This window comes from Triticum dicoccoides, chromosome 5B, assembly GCF_002162155.2.
Source record: "Triticum dicoccoides isolate Atlit2015 ecotype Zavitan chromosome 5B, WEW_v2.0, whole genome shotgun sequence".
NCBI classification, from domain to species: Eukaryota; Viridiplantae; Streptophyta; class Magnoliopsida; order Poales; family Poaceae; genus Triticum; species Triticum dicoccoides.
Genome location: NC_041389.1, coordinates 377,101,153 through 377,119,088, shown reverse-complemented (window position 1 = coordinate 377,119,088; position 17,936 = coordinate 377,101,153).

The following is a 17,936-nucleotide window of genomic DNA, read 5'->3' as shown; positions in this document are numbered from 1 at the left end:
GGTTCCTGTTCTAGATTCAATATAAATAGCCCATCAATAATGGGTGCATAGCCATGGAACATACCATTCAAAAATATCGAACAACCATTGTCCTTTAAATTGAATTCATAACCTTGACTCATCAAACATGAGGCAGAAATAATGTTCCGACTAAGTGCAGGAATGTAATAACAATTATTCAATTCCATAATGAATCCGGAAGGAAGTTGGAGCTGCATCGTGCCGACCTCCAACGCAACAACTCTTGCTTTGTTGTCGACCCTGATGTCAATATCCCCTTGTGCCACACGCCTAGTTCTTACCAGCCCCTGCATCGAGTTGCAAATATGAACAACCGATCTGATATCAAATACCCAAGAGCTACTAGGTATGTCAGCAAGGTAAATGTCTATAACATATGCAACAAGTGTACCTTTGCCTGAAGCAGCATTCCCGGCCTTCTTGCCATGCTCTGCAAGCCACTTGCTACAGTTCCTCTTCCAGTGACCGGTCTCCTTGCAATGAAAGCAAACGGTCTTCGAGTCCGGTCCAGACTTTGGCGCAACGGCGGAGGTTACCGTCTCCGTGCCCTTTTCCTTAGCCTTTTTCTTGGACCAACTCTTCTTGAACTTAGCCGATTTCTGCACCATCAACACTTGATGCGTGCCTTTCTTAATATCCTGCTCTGCCACTTTGAGCATCCCATGCAATTCAGTGAGCTTTTTATCCATGCCATGCATATGATAGTTCGAGATGAACGTCCCATAGCTGGGCGGAAGAGAACCCAGAACAACATCAGTAGCCAGCTCAACCAAGAGCAGGAAGCCCAAACGATCCAAAGCTTGCACATATCCGATCATCTTGATCACATGTGGGCTCAGTGGATCACTTTCCTTCAGCTTGCAATCAGTCAAGGATCGCCAGACGTTGAACCTTCTGGTCCTAGCCTGTGTCTGAAACATGCTCTTGAGACTCTCGATCATATCGTAAGCCTCAACATTTTCGAAATGCTGTTGCAAATCGGGCTCCATACAAGCCAGCATCAGACAACTGATCTCCGTTGATTCATCAATGAGTTTCTGGTAGGCATTCTTAGTTGTGGCATTAGCATTATCAGCAGGTTCCTCTGGAAGTGGATACTCTAGAACATGTTCCTTTTTATCATGCTTGAGAACAATTCTCAGATTTCTATACCAGGTGGTAAAGTTTGTTCCATTCAGTTTATCCTTTTCCAGAATTGATTTCAATGCAAAGTTGGGTTGAGCAGGTGGTGCCATTGATCTACAACAGAAAATATGCAATCACTAAGCAATGTGTTTATGTAGAGTAATTCGCCTAAACAGAAATACTCCCACTGAAGTCAGCATCCCTCCGCAAACTCTCAGTGATTCAGGATCCCACTAGCGCATGCGACTAGTGAGCTTTAGCATCACTGCTAGCCAACATACCTATCCGGTAATCAACTCCTTGCTAATCATATCTCTATACAACTCCTGTCATTGGGAAGGTATCTCATACCCCGGCTCCCAACCTTCTTTGCCACAAGGCCCAAAACCGTTTTGATAGCCTTGTTAAGTTAACCTGATGCAGTGCATGTCCATGTCCGACACGAACCCTTCAGTTCAAGGACACCTAGCAGCACCTCAATTTTATGAGCCCACTACTAGACGTACTTGACATGCGAAGGTGCAACATCGGGGATGGCAATTCGCTTGATATTCATGAGGGATCATTCTACCATTGTAACATGCATAGAAACAAAGAAGCATAACAATCACAAATATAACACATATTGTGAAATAGTATGGCTCCTTCATGGACGTTCTTCCAGGTCGGCTCCGACTCTGATGATCATCTATGAACTCCATCTTGTTTGTCACGCCGGAGCGCCAAGCCACCAACCTGATCTCTATTATCCAACTATTACAACTAGTAATGAATTTTACATAGAGTCACAAGTCGACACGCAGATCATTATACAATATAATGACAACACTTTGGCTCCTGCCGGCTGACAAACATGACACGCAGGCCACGTATAAATTACACACATGCATCACATACACATGAGCCATACTATTCACATCAAACCTGCAAAACAAAGTTATGCATAGAATCGCATTCTACCGGTTTGTGTGTCGAGTACGAAATACACGGCCCTACGCACACGGCGGTCCCGAATCCGACTCGGGTTTATGTTTCACTGTTAACCCCGATGGCGGATGACCCACCGGTAGGGGTAGGTTGTGTCACGACCTCATCGACTCCGATCATCTGAAAACATAGCCTATTCAATCCCCATGTGCAGTTGATCACATCAACCGTGCACATAGCCGATCTTATCAACGACAACATATCTCATCTGCCGCCTCCACATATCTAATATGCATACGATCTGAATCCAAATCCTATAGCAGAGGCTATGATACCACGGTTGGGCTCTATGGTAGGGTGCGTCGACTGCAAATTAAAATTCCTACGCGCAGAACAACCAAGAACATGCAATGGGAGATGGATCACAAATCATTACCAATAGACGCGCAGTGCCGTGCAGCGGAAGTAGAGTTGGGGCAGCGCATCCGCGTGGATCGTCTCCTCCTCGTCCGATCTCCCTCGAACATCCGGTCGTCCGATCCCACGTACAAGTTCACCGGAGCGGCGCAAGTGCACCGCCTCTAACGGTATCCGCGCGTGCAGGAGGAACACCATGCGGCGGACTGCTAGGTCCGATCACACAGTCGACGGTGAGTGGAGGTGGCTATTTGCAACACATGCAAACCCTAGTCGCAATGCCGAAGCAATCCACCGAATAAGTGCGCTGCACCTCCACCTTATATAGGCATCCGTCGCGGGCTCAACACTTGGGCCTCGCACGGACCCTAAAGCCCAAAGTCTACTCGGTCACGTTCCTAGTCCAGTTCGGAGCACATCCGACCAGTGTCCTACGAACTAACCTCGTAGGTTCCTTCCCTTAAGCGCGTGACCCATTAGGTTCAAGTCGGCTTGGTCACAGTTCGGATCACCTCCGACTTGCATGGTTGGTAGCGGCCTCTAGCAAGGCGTGCCGACCATCAAGCAGACTATCAAGCTGGTTAGGCGAACCTGTACAACGTGTCACACTTCTGTTCCCTTTGCCGCACGATATATGTTGTCGGGCTCAAGGCGAGACTGTCATCTTTGTGCTAGCCCGACCTCTTTCTCGTTCCAGTGATACCGACCACAAACCGGATTATCTCATAATCCTTGTCGCATGGCCATGCTTATCCTTGTCGGATCACACGAGGGGCGCAGAGTATATCTCTCCTTATCGGAGGGGCAAATCCCATCTTGCTCGACCATGTCTCGCAGCATGGGACTAGACAAACCCGAAACCTACCTTTGTAACTACCCAGTCACGGAGTAGCGTTTGGTCGGCCCAAAGCAAGTCTGTCACCATCCTGAGAACATGCATCAGCTCAGGTCTTAGGACATAGAACGTATGTTGTACTAGAGACTCACAGATGACATATCGCTGCGTCTCATAGTTGGGTCTGTCCGACTCGGACCTTATCTCGACTCGGATCCGACTACGTCGAATCCGACCAGACCCTTCCAAGTCCATATTATCCGGTTAGCATCCAATGCTCCATGGCTAGTGAGACCAAGCCATCGACCATGTCATATGCTAGTCTAGTCGGCTGCGCGTCCACATAGCCCTTTCAACTAGGGACCTTCTAGGACAGTCATCATACAATGCATAGTCCCACAAACAAGTCACGTACTTGTTGATACACATCATTGATAATGTCCAAGGACTATCTTTATTCATAAACACATAGGAAATATCATCATACATGATTGCCTCTAGGGCATATCTCCAACACCCCCTGCCCCCGTATATAAAGGAGCAAGGGGGGTGCGGCCGGCCAAGGGGAGAGGCGCGCCGGGAGGAGTCTTACTCCCACCGGGAGTAGGACTTCCCCCATTTCCTAGTTGGATTAGGACTTGGGAGGGGGAAAGAGGAGGGAGAGAGGAAGGAAGGGGGGGGGCGCCGCCCCCCTCTCCTTGTCCTATTCGGACTAGGGGGGAGGGGCGCGCGGCCCAGCCCTGGCCGCCTCTCCTCTTCTCCGCAAAGGCCCACTAAGGCCCATTAACCTCCCGGGGGGTTCCGGTAACCTCCCGGTACTCCGGTAAAAATCCCGATTTCACCCGGAACACTTCCGATATCCAAACATAGGCTTCCAATATATCAATCTTCATGTCTCGACCATTTCGATACTCCTCGTCATGTCCGTGATCACATCCGGGACTCCGAACAACCTTCGGTACATCAAACCATATAAACTCATAATATAACTATCATCGTAACATTAAGCGTGCGGACCCTACGGGTTCGAGAACTATGTAGACATGACCGAGACACGTCTCCGGTCAATAACCAATAGCGGAACCTGGATGCTCATATTGGCTCCCACATATTCTACGAAGATCTTTATCGGTTAGACCGCATAATGACATACATTGTTCCCTTTGTCATCGGTATGTTACTTGCCCGAGATTCGATCGTTGGTATCTCAATACCTAGTTCAATCTCGTTACCGGAAAGTCTCTTTACTCGTCCCGTAATACATCATCTCGCAACTAACTCATTAGTTGTAATGCTTGCAAGGCTTTAAGTGATGTGCATTACCGAGAGGGCCCAGAGATACCTCTCCGACAATCGGAGTGACAAATCCTAATCTCGAAATACGCCAACCCAACAAGTACCTTTGGAGACACCTGTAGAGTACCTTTATAATCACCCAGTTACGTTGTGACGTTTGGTAGCACACAAAGTGTTCCTCCGATAAACGGGGGTTGCATAATCTCATAGTCATAGGAACATGTATAAGTCATGAAGAAAGCAATAGCAATATACTAAACGATCGGGTGCTATGCTAACGGAATGGGTCAAGTCAATCACATCATTCTCCTAATGATGTGATCCCGTTTAATCAAATGACAACTCATGTCTATGGTTAGGAAACATAACCATGTTCGATTAATGAGCTAGTCAAGTAGAGGCATACTAGTGACACTCTGTTTGCCTATGTATTCACACATGTATTATGTTTCCGGTTAATACAATTCTAGCATGAATAATAAACATTTATCATGATATAAGGAAATAAATAATATCTTTATTATTGCCTCTAGGGCATATTTCCTTCAGTCTCCCACTTGCACTAGAGTCAATAATCTAGATTACACAGTAATGATTCTAACACCCATGGAGCCTTGGTGCTGATCATGTTTTTCTCGTGGAAGAGGCTTAGTCAACGGGTCTGCAACATTCAGATTCATATGTATCTTGCAAATTTCTATGTCTCCCACCTGGACTAGATCCTGAATGGAATTGAAGCATCTCTTGATGTGCTTGGTTCTCTTGTGAAATCTGGATTCCTTCGCTAAGGCAATTGCTCTAGTATTGTCATAAAAGATTTTCATTGGACCTGATGCGTTAGGTATGACACCTAGATCGGATATGAACTCCTTCATCCAGACTCCTTCATTTGCTGCTTCCGAAGCAGCTATGTACTCTGCTTCACATGTAGATCCCGCCACGACGCTTTGTTTAGAACTGCACCAACTGATAGCTCCACCGTTCAATGTAAACACATATCCGGTTTGCGATTTAGAATCGTCTGGATCAGTGTCAAAGCTTGCATCAACGTAACCATTTACGATGAGTTCTTTGTCACCTCCATAAACGAGAAACATATCCTTAGTCCTTTTCAGGTACTTCAGGATGTTCTTGACCGTTGTCTAGTGATCCACTCCTGGATTACTTTGGTACCTCCCCGCTAGACTTATGGCAAGGCACACATCAGGTCTGGTACACAACATTGCATACATGATAGAGCCTATGGCTGAAGCATAGGGAACATCTTTCATTTTCTCTCTCTCTTCTGCAGTGGTCGGGCAATGAGTCTTACTCAACTTCACACCTTGCAACACAGACAAGAACCCTTTCTTTGCTTGATCCATTTTGAACTTCTTCAAAGCTTTGTCAAGGTATGTGCTTTGTGAAAGTCCAATTAAGCATCTCGATCTATCTCTATAGATCTTAATGCCCAATATGTAAGCAGCTTCACCGAGGTCTTTCATTGAAAAACTCTTATTCAAGTATCTCTTTATGCTATCCAGAAATTCTATATCATTCCCAATCAGTAATATGTCATCCACATATAATATCAGAAATGCTACAGAGCTCCCACTCACTTTCTTGTAAATACAGGCTTCTCCAAAAGTCTGTATAAAACCAAATGCTTTGATCACACTATTAAAGCGTTTATTCCAACTCCGAGAGGCTTGCACCAGTCCATAAATGGATCGCTGGAGCTTGCACACTTTGTTAGCACCTTTTGGATCGACAAACCTTCCGGTTGCATCATATACAACTCTTCCTCCAGAAATCCATTCAGGAATGCAGTTTTGACATCCATTTGCCAAATTTCATAATCATAAAATGCGGAAATTGCTAACATGATTCGGACAGACTTAAGCATCGCTACGGGTGAGAAGGTCTCATCGTAGTCAATCCCTTGAACTTGTCGAAAACCTTTCACAACAAGTCGAGCTTTGTAGACAGTAACATTACCGTCAGCGTCAGTCTTCTTCTTGAAGATCCATTTATTCTCAATTGCTCGCCGATCATCGGGCAAGTCAACCAAAGTCCATACTTTGTTCTCATACATGGATCCCATCTCAAATTTCATGGCCTCAAGCCATTTTGCGGAATCTGGGCTCACCATCGCTTCTTCATAGTTCATAGGTTCATCATGATCCAGTAGCATGACCTCCAGAACAGGATTACCGTACCACTCTGGTGTGGATCTTATTCTGTTTGACCTACGAGGTTCAGTAACAACTTGATCTGAAGTTCCATGATCATCATCATTAACTTCCTCACTAATTGGTGTAGATGTCACAGGAACCGGTTGCTGTGTCGAACTACTTTCCAATAAGGGAGCAGGTACAATTACCTCATCAAGTTCTACTTTCCTCCCACTCACTTCTTTCAAGAGAAACTCCTTCTCTAGAAAGGATCCATTTTTAGCAACGAATGTCTTGCCTTCTGATCTGTGATAGAAGGTGTACCCAACAGTCTCCTTTGGGTATCCTATGAAGACACATTTCTTCGATTTGGGTTCGAGCTTATCAGGTTGAAGCCTTTTCACATAAGCATCGCAGCCCCAAACTTTAAGAAACGACAACTTTGGTTTCTTGCCAAACCATAGTTCATAAGGCGTTGTCTCAACAGATTTCGATGGTGCCCTATTTAATGTGAATGCGGCCGTCTCTAAAGCATAACCCCAAAACAATAGCGGTAAATCAGTAAGAGACATCATAGATCGCACCATATCTAGTAAAGTACGATTACGACGTACGGACACACCATTACGCTGTGGTGTTCTGGGTGGCGTGAGTTGAGAAACTATTCCGCATTGTTTCAAATGTAGACCAAACTCGTAACTCAAATATTCTCCTCCATGATCAGATCGTAGAAACTTTATTTTCTTGTTACAATGATTTTCAACTTCACTCTGAAATTCTTTGAACTTTTCAAATGTTTCAGACTTATGTTTCATTAAGTAGATATACCCATATCTGCTTAAATCATCTGTGAAGGTGAGAAAATAATGATATCCGCCACGAGCCTCAACATTCATCAGACCACATACATCTGTATGTGTCGTGGAATTGTCACGTCAGATGTCCTCGTGAAAGGACTTAGTTGTGGAGCCATCGCAACTAGGAAGCTTGAAGGGGTTAATCGGGACAAAGGACACGAGAGGTTTATACTAGTTCAGCCCCTTACGATGAAGGTAAGGCCTACGTCTAGTTGGGTTGGTATTGATGTTTCGATGACCAGGGAGCGAGATACGCTATGCTCGGCTCTCGATGAGTTGTTTCTTGCCCTAAGCCGCCAGCAGGTCGTCCCCTTATATACACGGGTTGACGCCCTGTGTCTTACAGAGTCCCGGCCGGCTTATAAATAGTGTCCTGCTCAGTGACTAGTTAAATCTACCTTATGATACAAGTCATGCCATCATGGCAGTTTGCTACAACGGGCCTTAAATCGCCTGTGGGCCTTAAGCCCTTTATTGAACCGCCATCTTCATCCTTGACCTTGGGCTTCTTTCTGGTGAGTCTTCTTTGCGTAACCCGGCCCCTCCTGGGCGGCTTACACAAATAGTTATATCCCCAACATTAGGCCTCAGATTGATTTGGACCTGTTCATGTCAATCTTAAAATACCTTAAGAAGTAAATCTTTAGTCTTCTGACTGCGCAAAGGTTTTCTTTAACCCGCCATGACGTCATCTTTTGGATCCGTGTTACCCCGCCGTGACGTCATCCTTACTTAAATTCATTCTTTATTTCATCATATCATCCAACGGATCTTGGCCTTTACTGACTGTTTCGAAAACCGAGGCGTCGGGGCCGCTGGATAATAACTTTTATCTCCTCGTTTCTCGCGCCGTCTCAGTTATCCTTTCCTTATAAATAGGCGCGACCTAGGTCTTCCCATTCTCCTCCTTCCAGTCATCCTCTTCCTCTCGCTGCTTCTCTGTCGCTCGAGCTCCACCGCCGACACCGTTGCAGATCTCTTCGTCTTCACCAACTCCGGCCGCTGCATCAACCTGGTTGGACCAGAAAAAATGCGACGACCCTTCGCCGCAATCCTGCATCTGTAAGTCTCCTCTTTTCTGCTTCTTAGATCTACATTAGGACCTTTGAGTTCTTCGTGTTCTTCGCTGTTCATTAAGATCCTTTCATAGATTTCATGACCCTCACTCTTCTTGATCTCGAAGATGGTAAAAACTGATGCGGTAGATATTCCGCACCTATTTTGAATGCAAATAAATCCCTTTCTGTCACACAGAGGCCCCATTCGAGCCCTTGAGCTTCATCTGCACCGGTTCTAGGTCTAGAAAATTTTCTTTTTAGAACAACTGTTTGATCCAAAATAATAACAACAACTTGTGAAACTTGTTTGTTTCACCCGGAAGTGAAAAACTGCCTCTGTCGAATATGTTTAACTGCTCATTGACACCTGTAGCGGCTTAATATTTATCGCATAGTTATCCATATATCATTAGGCCCCTTCTTAAGCCGCCACCTTCACTAGTTTTAAATATTTTCCTCCGGGTTAAATTTGAACCAGAACCTCTTATTTTGTCATAGGCCTCAATTTTCGTCATGGCACCTAAGGCGGCCAAGGCTCCTGTGACCTGTAATTGGGTTCCATCCACAGTCACAAGAAGTAAACTGTCTGAATTTGTGAAGTCTGGCCATCTGCCTAAGAAAGAGGTCATGTCTTATCGTGCCCCTGACCCGTCTGAAGAGAAGACTCACCCCGAAGAAGGGGAGGTGATTGTTTTTATGGATCACATGAACCGGGGATTTGCCCCTCCCAGTTCAAAATTCTTCAGGGAGGTTTTGAATTTCTTTGATCTTAGACCTCAAGACATCGGACCCAACTCCGTGTCAAATATTTGCAATTTCCAAGTCTTCTGCGAGGTGTACCTGGGAGAGGAGCCAAGTCTGCATTTGTTCAGAGAGCTTTTCTACTTGAACCGGCAAAATGAACGTGCCAACGGACCCAGTCTTGAACTTGGCGGCATCTCAATCCAACGGCGGAGAGATTCCCTCTTCCCTTATGCAGAACTGCCGAGTCATCCGAAAGATTGGAATCAGACGTGGTTCTATTGCCAGGACACCTCTCCGGCTGACGAGAGCCCTCTGCCCGGCTTTCGCGCTCCGCGCCTTGAGTCCAACCATCCGCTGGCGGATAAGCTAACTGCTATTGAGCGTCTGCCTCTCAATCCTACCATCAAAAAGATCAAAGCCCTTTTGGGAAATGGCCTAAACGGCATTGATCTGGTCCGAGTCTAGGTCGCTTGGCGAGTGCTCCCGTTAAGCCGCCGTCCCGGCTTAATGTATACTTACTCAGGTGAAAAGGATGATCCACTGCGTCATAGCCCTGACGATTTACCAGATGATGTGGTGGAAGCTACGACCCAGTCGCTGCTAAAGGAGGGCACAGTAACTAGTAATACCTTCGGCTTACTTCCCTTCTGCAAGAAGAACCCGACCCCTGCAGTGAGTCATCAACCTCAATAAATATTCCTAGCCTTGTCACACCTTACTTGTACTCATAATTTCTTATCTTTATTCACAGGCCGACGACAACTTTTGGAAGGTCCAGTATGACCACGAAGCTGCTAAACAAGCCAGGACCACCAAGAAAACCGAAAGGAAAGCCGCCAAAACGGGAACTTTAAAGAAGAAGAAACCCAACGCTTCTGATTTACTCAAATTGGATGACACTTCTTCGGATGACGAAGAGGTAACCTTTTAATTCTCTTAACTCCTTTGTCATTACTTGATTGACATTCTATCTTTTCAGGAGGATATGGGGAACAGCCAAGCTGCTGACGAAGAGGTAACTATAATCTCCTCCGACTCAGAGCCTTTGCCGAAGCAAAAAATCCGAAGGGTGACCCAGAAAGTAAGATTTTCACATCCTCTAGCTTATCAAGATCCTCAATTTCTTTTGAAGCAACAACAACTTGAAAACCGGAGGCAGACCCGGACCAGCAAGGATGCAGAACTCTCCTCCGGCTTACCTGATGTAACTAGGAAGTGTCGGAATGAGGTTATCTCTGATTTACATTCTGTTTTACCTTTGGTGGGTTTAATTCGCCAACCTCTCAATTCATCTGACTCCAATTACCAGGATTCTTCTCCTTCTTCTGGCGAGTCTATGCAATCAAACATGCCGACTTTCAAACCCGCCCCCGGGTAATGCAACTTTTGCTTACCTTAAGCTTTACCTTACTCATGTTTTTGTACTCATCTTTCTACCCTTATTAACAGCATGCAAGTGAAACCCAGTAAGAGGGCAAAGAAGAATAAGCCGTCCCAAACCCCGGTCGTGATTGAAACGGTGCTTGACATGTCTGCTCTTGACAGTTACTCTCATCAGCCGCCACCTGAACCGACCTCTGATATTCCAGTGCCAACCTCTGATCCGTCTGCCGAAGAGACTCTCAATTGCTTTGATAACCTGGAGGCTCCTAGCCCGGTCAAGACAAATGATCCAAAAGTTGAGATTCTGAAAAGTCAGTTTGTTGAGCCAGGGCGGCCGACTGTCCTTGCCAAATGCACTGCCAAGGAAGAACTCATTGGACGCCGAAAGGCCAAGCTGGACATCACTGATTATACTCACTTAAGTATTGGTGATATAGTCTCAGGCTATCTGAATCAAGTGCATAACAGTCGTGAGCTAGAAATTTACATGGTGAAACAAATACAACACAAGTCTGAGGTATAATTTATGCTATTTTCCTGGATCTTACTTACTGTACCAGCCCCCAAGTCTATTGCTTATGAATAAATATGCTGTAGACTTAAGAATCTGCTTACTGTTGGTTTGCCCGGTTTAAAGAGAAAATATTTACCCCGGTTATAGCATGATAGTTTGAACTTGCGATACACATTAGCCCCCAAGTGCCAAGTATCTTTACTTGTAAAATGCTTGGGACTTACTATGCATGATCCGGATTTGTAGATTAAAATTTGTTTTAACATACATTAGCCCCCAAGTGTTAAGAACCTTTGCTTGCAAAGTACTTGGGACTTTAACGTTATCTTACCATGATCCTTACCATAACCCGGTATCGATGCAGGCCACCATAAGTCAATTTGAGTCGGAGCTTGCTGTCTTGAAGAGCCGGCTGGAAACTCAAGAACTTGAAACTCAAAAGGCCAACTCCAAATTTGAACTCAGTGTCTCTGAACAAGAGAAGTTGAAGAAGAATTTTGAGTCAGAGAAGAAAATCTGGGCCGATGAGAAGGCTTCACTGGTGACCCGGGCTGAGACGGCAGAAGCATCTCTCGCAGAAGCAACAACCGAGCTGTCTGACTTAAAACGGCAGATATCTCAAATGGTCTCAGCCATCTTTGGTAAGTTATTTTACATAACCTCAAACATTGTCATCTTTTCTTTGATGATTATTGTAATTGCTATTTCCGGCTCACTTTATGTTTGTGAACACAGGCCCCAGGAGCACCAACCTCAAGCAGAACATGCTGATTAAACTTAAGGCGGTTTACACTCTAGTGGAGCAGCTGTACACCGGGTCACAACGTGCCTCGGCCGTTGTAGCTTTATCAAATACCACTCCCCACCTTCTGCAAGATGTGTTGAAGTGCCTCGTGGTGCTACCTCAGCGGATCCAAGATTTAAGGTGGGCATACTCAAGAGCCGGGGCCGTAGCCGCATTGAGCCGGGCGAAAGCATGGCTTCCAGAACTAGACCCGGACGACCTTGCCCTTGGATACCCAAGTCTGAAGGAGGACGGTACTGTATTTGATGATCATGATTTCACCGCCTGTGTCAAAGTCATACGTCCCGTGGAGACCCTCATTGGGAACGACACTGACCTTACCAAGTATTCGCCGGGTTATGACAGTGAGAACCGGAGAATTCCGAACACTCCATATGATCAAGTCAGCCGGATCCCTCCAATTCGTAAGCATACTTTTGCCCCTGAAGTGGACCTAGCCGGTTTAATAGATGATGAAGCTGAGTTTGAAGCTTTGAGCGGCATTGACTGGGCCTCGTCAACTTTACAGGACAAAACAGCCAACGGAGAAGGATAGCCCGGAGTCTTCAAGCCCACCAAAGGAGTGAACCACCAGGCATTTACAACCTTGCAAAACAATGCTGCATTGTTTAGACTCGGGGAGTCTTGTAATAGGGTAGAAAAAACCTCTTAATTCTATCATGCCTTTGCGCATGTTCCTAGCGCTTAACCCTTTCGTAAGCCGCTATTGCTATATATTTCTGGCTTATGATGATCGTTTATTTTCTTAACGTTTAAATTTGCTTGCCTTATCCTGCACATAAAACAAGCAAAATTCCCTTGGCGGTTTATCGCGTCGGTGGTCACATAAAGTATTGATAACCTGGAACACGAACCAAAGACATCATATACATGCCGGTTTATGACTATATTTGTTAAACATAATCATAATAGCACACCTGCGATCCCTTTGATAATCTTTCGTGCTTATATGATGTTCACCTGGTACTTAACAACCTGGGGGGACTAATATTAAACCGGAAGAGACAAAAACCATCTCATAATGCTTTCCAGAAGGTCTCAAGATAGTTAAATGACTTTGCTTATAAAATATGATGGGTAATAAATAAAGGCTTCTGATTCGAATACGATCAGTAAACTGCTCCAAAGGGGTTAAGCTAAGATTCGGATACGATCATATAGCCCCCAGTGGGTTTGGCGATGCCGATCAAGCGGGTATCGACAGCTATGTTCTCTTTGGTTCGAATACGACCTATGTTTGAACAGGAAGCCCCAAAGTGACCATAAGAGTTGTTTATTAACGCTGATTCGAATACGATCCACATCAGACCCAAAGGGGTTAAGCTATGATTCAAATATGATCAAGAAACCCCCAAGTGGGTTTGGCAGTATGCTGATCAAGTGGGTATCGACAGCTATGTTCTCTTTGGTTCGAATACGACCTATGTTTGAACAGGAAGCCCCCAAGTGATCATGGCTAAATTCAGATATGATCATAAGCCGGACCAAAGGGAAAGCCGGATTCAGATATGATCCACTCCCTGTTGGTAGTTTCCACCACCTGATAAGGAAGACATATAAACATTTTTTGAGGAAACAAGGACAGAGGTCCTGCTTTATTACTTTATATAATATGTACATCGTCAAAATATATACATCTTGAGAGCCGGTGGCTCAAGTTTAGTAAGGCGGAAGATGGGCGATATTCCATGGCCGGCGGGTCTCCTCCTCCGACTTACGTGAGTCTTTGCACTCTCGAACATCAATGCGGTAGTATGACCTGTTGTTTAGATTCTTGCTGACCACAAAGGGTCCTTCCCAAGGCGGAGATAGCTTGTGCATATCAGATTGATCTTGGATGAGCTGGAGTACCAAGTCGCCTTCCTGAAAGGTTCTGCTCCTAACCCGGCGGCTGTGATAGCGGCGCAGATCTTGCTGGTAAACCGCCGAGTAGGCTATTGCCAAGTCTCGCTCCTCATCCAACAAGTCAAGTGCATCCTGACGAGCTTTTTCGTTATCCACCTCAACGTAAGCCGCCACGCGGGGTGAATCGTGTCGGATGTCACTTGGTAGAACTGCCTCTGCACCGTACACCATAAAGAAAGGTGTGTAGCCTGTAGATCTGTTAGGCGTAGTGTTGATGCTCCACAACATAGAAGGTAACTCCTCCACCCAACAACCCGGAGTCCGCTGTAAGGGGACAAAGAGCCGGGGCTTGATACCCTTCAGGATCTCTTGATTAGCTCTTTCTGCTTGACCATTGGATTGAGGATGAGCAACAGCCGACATATCAAGCCAGATATGTTCTCGTTGACAGAACTCTTCCATGGCACCCTTTGAAAGATTAGTGCCATTATCAGTTATAATGCTGTGTGGGAAACCAAAACGAAAGATCACCTTTTTCATGAACTGAACCGTCATGGCTGCATCACACTTACTGACTGGCTCTGCCTCAACCCACTTTGTAAACTTATCCACTGCCACCAGTAGATGCGTCTTTTTATCTTTAGACCTCTTGAAAGGCCCAACCATGTCAAGCCCCCAGACCGCGAACGGCCAAGTGATTGGGATCATCCTCAATTCTTGAGCCGGCACATGAGCTCGTCGTGAAAACTTTTGACAACCGTCACATTTACTGACCAGATCCTCCGCATCAGCATGAGCCGTCAGCCAGTAGAAACCATGACGGAAGGCCTTGGCCACAAGATATTTTGAGCCGGCATGATGACCACAATCTCCTTCATGAATCTCACGAAGTATCTCTTGTCCCTCTGCAGGCGACACACAACGTTGAAACGCCCCTGTTACACTGCAATGATGCAACTCACCATTAACAATCGTCATGGATTTGGACCGCCTCACAATTTGTCTCGCCAAAGTCTCATCCTCCGGCAACGCCCCCCGGGTCATATAGGCCAAATATGGCACTGTCCAATCCGGGATTATGTGAAGAGCAGCCACCAGTTGAGCCTCCGGGTCGGGCACCGCTAGTTCTTCCTCGGTAGGCACCTTGACAGAAGGGTTATGCAAAATATCGAGAAAGATGTTAGGTGGCACCGGCTTACGTTGAGATCCCAGCCGGCTTAAAGTATCAGCCGCCTCATTCTTCCTTCGATCAATGTGCTCCACTTGATAACCCTTGAAATGCCCAGCCACAGCATCTACTTCATGACGATAAGCCGCCATGAGAGGATCCTTGGAGTCCCACTTGCCTGATACCTGTTGGCCCATGAGATCTGAGTCGCCTAAGCACCTTACTCGGCTTAAATTCATCTCTTTGGCAATCCGGAGACCATGGAGTAAGGCCTCGCACTCAGCTGCATTGTTAGTACAAGGAAACATAAGCCGGAGCACGTAAAAAAATTTGTCACCTCGAGGGGAGGTTAAAACAACTCCAGCCCCGAGCCTTCTAACTGCCTGGACCCATCAAAGTGAATAGTCCAATATGTGTTATCCGGCTTCTCCTCAGGTGCCTGCAACTCTGTCCAATCATTGATAAAGTCCACTAAGGCTTGAGATTTAATAGCAGTACGCGACATATATTTCAAACCATGAGGTCCAAGCTCGATAGCCCACTTGGTGACTCGTCCTGTGGCCTCCCTATTCTGGATGATGTCTCCCAAGGGGGCAGAACTTACCACAGTTATGGGATGACTTTGAAAGTACTGCTTCAACTTCCGGTTGGCCATAAACACTCCATAAACAAGTTTCTGCCAATGTGGATACCTTTGCTTAGACTCAATGAGCACCTCACTGATGTAGTAAACCGGCCGTTGAACCGGATGCTCCCTGCCAGCTTCCTTATGCTCCACCATGATGGCAACACTGACGGCTCGTAAATTAGCAGCCACGTATAACAGCAACGACTCCTTATCAATGGGGGCTACAAGAACCGGAGGCTCAGATAACTGTCTCTTCAAATCTTCAAAGGCAGCATCAACAGCATCACTCCAGACAAAAGTGTCTGTTTTCTTCATCATCTGATATAACGGTAAGGCCTTCTCACCTAACCGGCTTATGAACCGGCTTAAAGCGGCAACACGACCCGCTAGTCGCTGAACATCATTGATGCACGCCAGTTTAGCCAGAGAGGTAATTGCCTTAATCTTCTCCGGATTAGCTTCAATGCCTCTGTTTGATACCAGAAAACCCAAAAGCTTGCCTGCAGGTACACCGAACACACACTTGGCCGGGTTAAGCATCATCTTATAAACCCGGAGATTATCAAAGGTTTCCTTCAAGTCAAATATCAAGGTTTCCTTCTCTCCGGACTTCACCATGATGTCATCTACATAAGCACGAACGTTACGCCCGATTTGATCGTGTAGACAGTTCTGCACACATCGCTGATAAGTCGCTTGGGCACTCTTGAGTCCAAACGGCATAGATACATAACAGAAGGCTCCAAACAGAGTGATGAAAGCTGTCTTCTCCTGGTCCTTAACTGCCATTTTGATCTGATGATAACCAGAGTAAGCATCCAAGAAGCTCAAACGTTCACAACCCGCCGCAGCATCAATGATTTGATCAATACGGGGGAGAGCAAAGGGATCAGCCGAACAAGCCTTGTTTAAGTCCGTGTAATCCACACACATCCGCCAAGTGCCATTCTTCTTGAGTACAAGCGCCGGGTTAGCCAACCACTCCAGGTGAAAAACTTCAACAATAAACCCGGCCGCTAAGAGCCGGGCGACCTCTTCCCCAATGGCTTTCCGTCTCTCTTTGTTGAACCATCGGAGAAACTGCCTGACCGGTTTATACTTCGGATCAATATTGAGAGTGTGCTCAGCGAGTTCCCTCGGTACACCCGGCATGTCAGAAGGTTTCCATGCAAAGATGTCCCGGTTCTCACGGATGAACTCGATGAGCGCGCTTTCCTATTTAGGATCCAAATTGGTACTGATACTGAACTGCTTAGAAGAATCGCCTGGGGTAAAGTCAACAAGCTTCGTCTCAGCGGACGATTTAAACTTGTCAGGACCCCGACTCAATGCCACATCGATCTAGCATGTAACACCTCATATCACTTTGCGGCCTCACGCACGGTATCCCCACGGGTGTCGCCTTACCTTTGCCCGGGACCGTTCGCGCATTTTGGCACACGTATATGATGGTGTCGCTAGCATCCATATGATAAAGAGCCCGGGCTGACATGGCTAGTCGTAAACCCAAAGTGGCACTAACTTACAGGGACAGGCATCCATGACCTAGCATCGAACGTGTCGGTCATCAACGAGTGAATCCAGGCTGTAGCACTGGGCTAACAGGACTCCGGTGAACCGGGCTGTAGCGGGCTAGCAGGACTCCGGTATTCATCGCGTGACATTTCCCCGAAGGGACAGACACAGGATCGAAGAAGGACACATGCCGTCCTGCCTAAGTGTTCCGGAGCAGTAGTAAGCTACCAGGGCTCAGTGGAAGCATTAGGAGACATTTCCCGGTAAAAGAGGCTACTAAGAATAAACAACTAGATAGTCAGATCCCACACATAGCAATACACATTACACGTACGCATAACATGCAAGTATGTGCTGTACAACATGGCATCACAGCATAACTCAACAATCATATAGATAAAGGCTCAGAAGAGCCATCATAGCATTTATTGCAAACAGGGGTCACAAGACCCATCATACAGAGCATACAAGCAACAAGCGGAAGCATTACATGTCTGGGTACAGACATCTACAAATGAAAAAGGCTGAAGAGCCTGACTATCTACAACATCCGATCAAGATCGTAGCTGAGGTACTAGCTACTAGTCGAGTCCACGAGAACACTAGTAAGACCGAAGTCTCCGCTGCAAAAACATAAATGAAGCA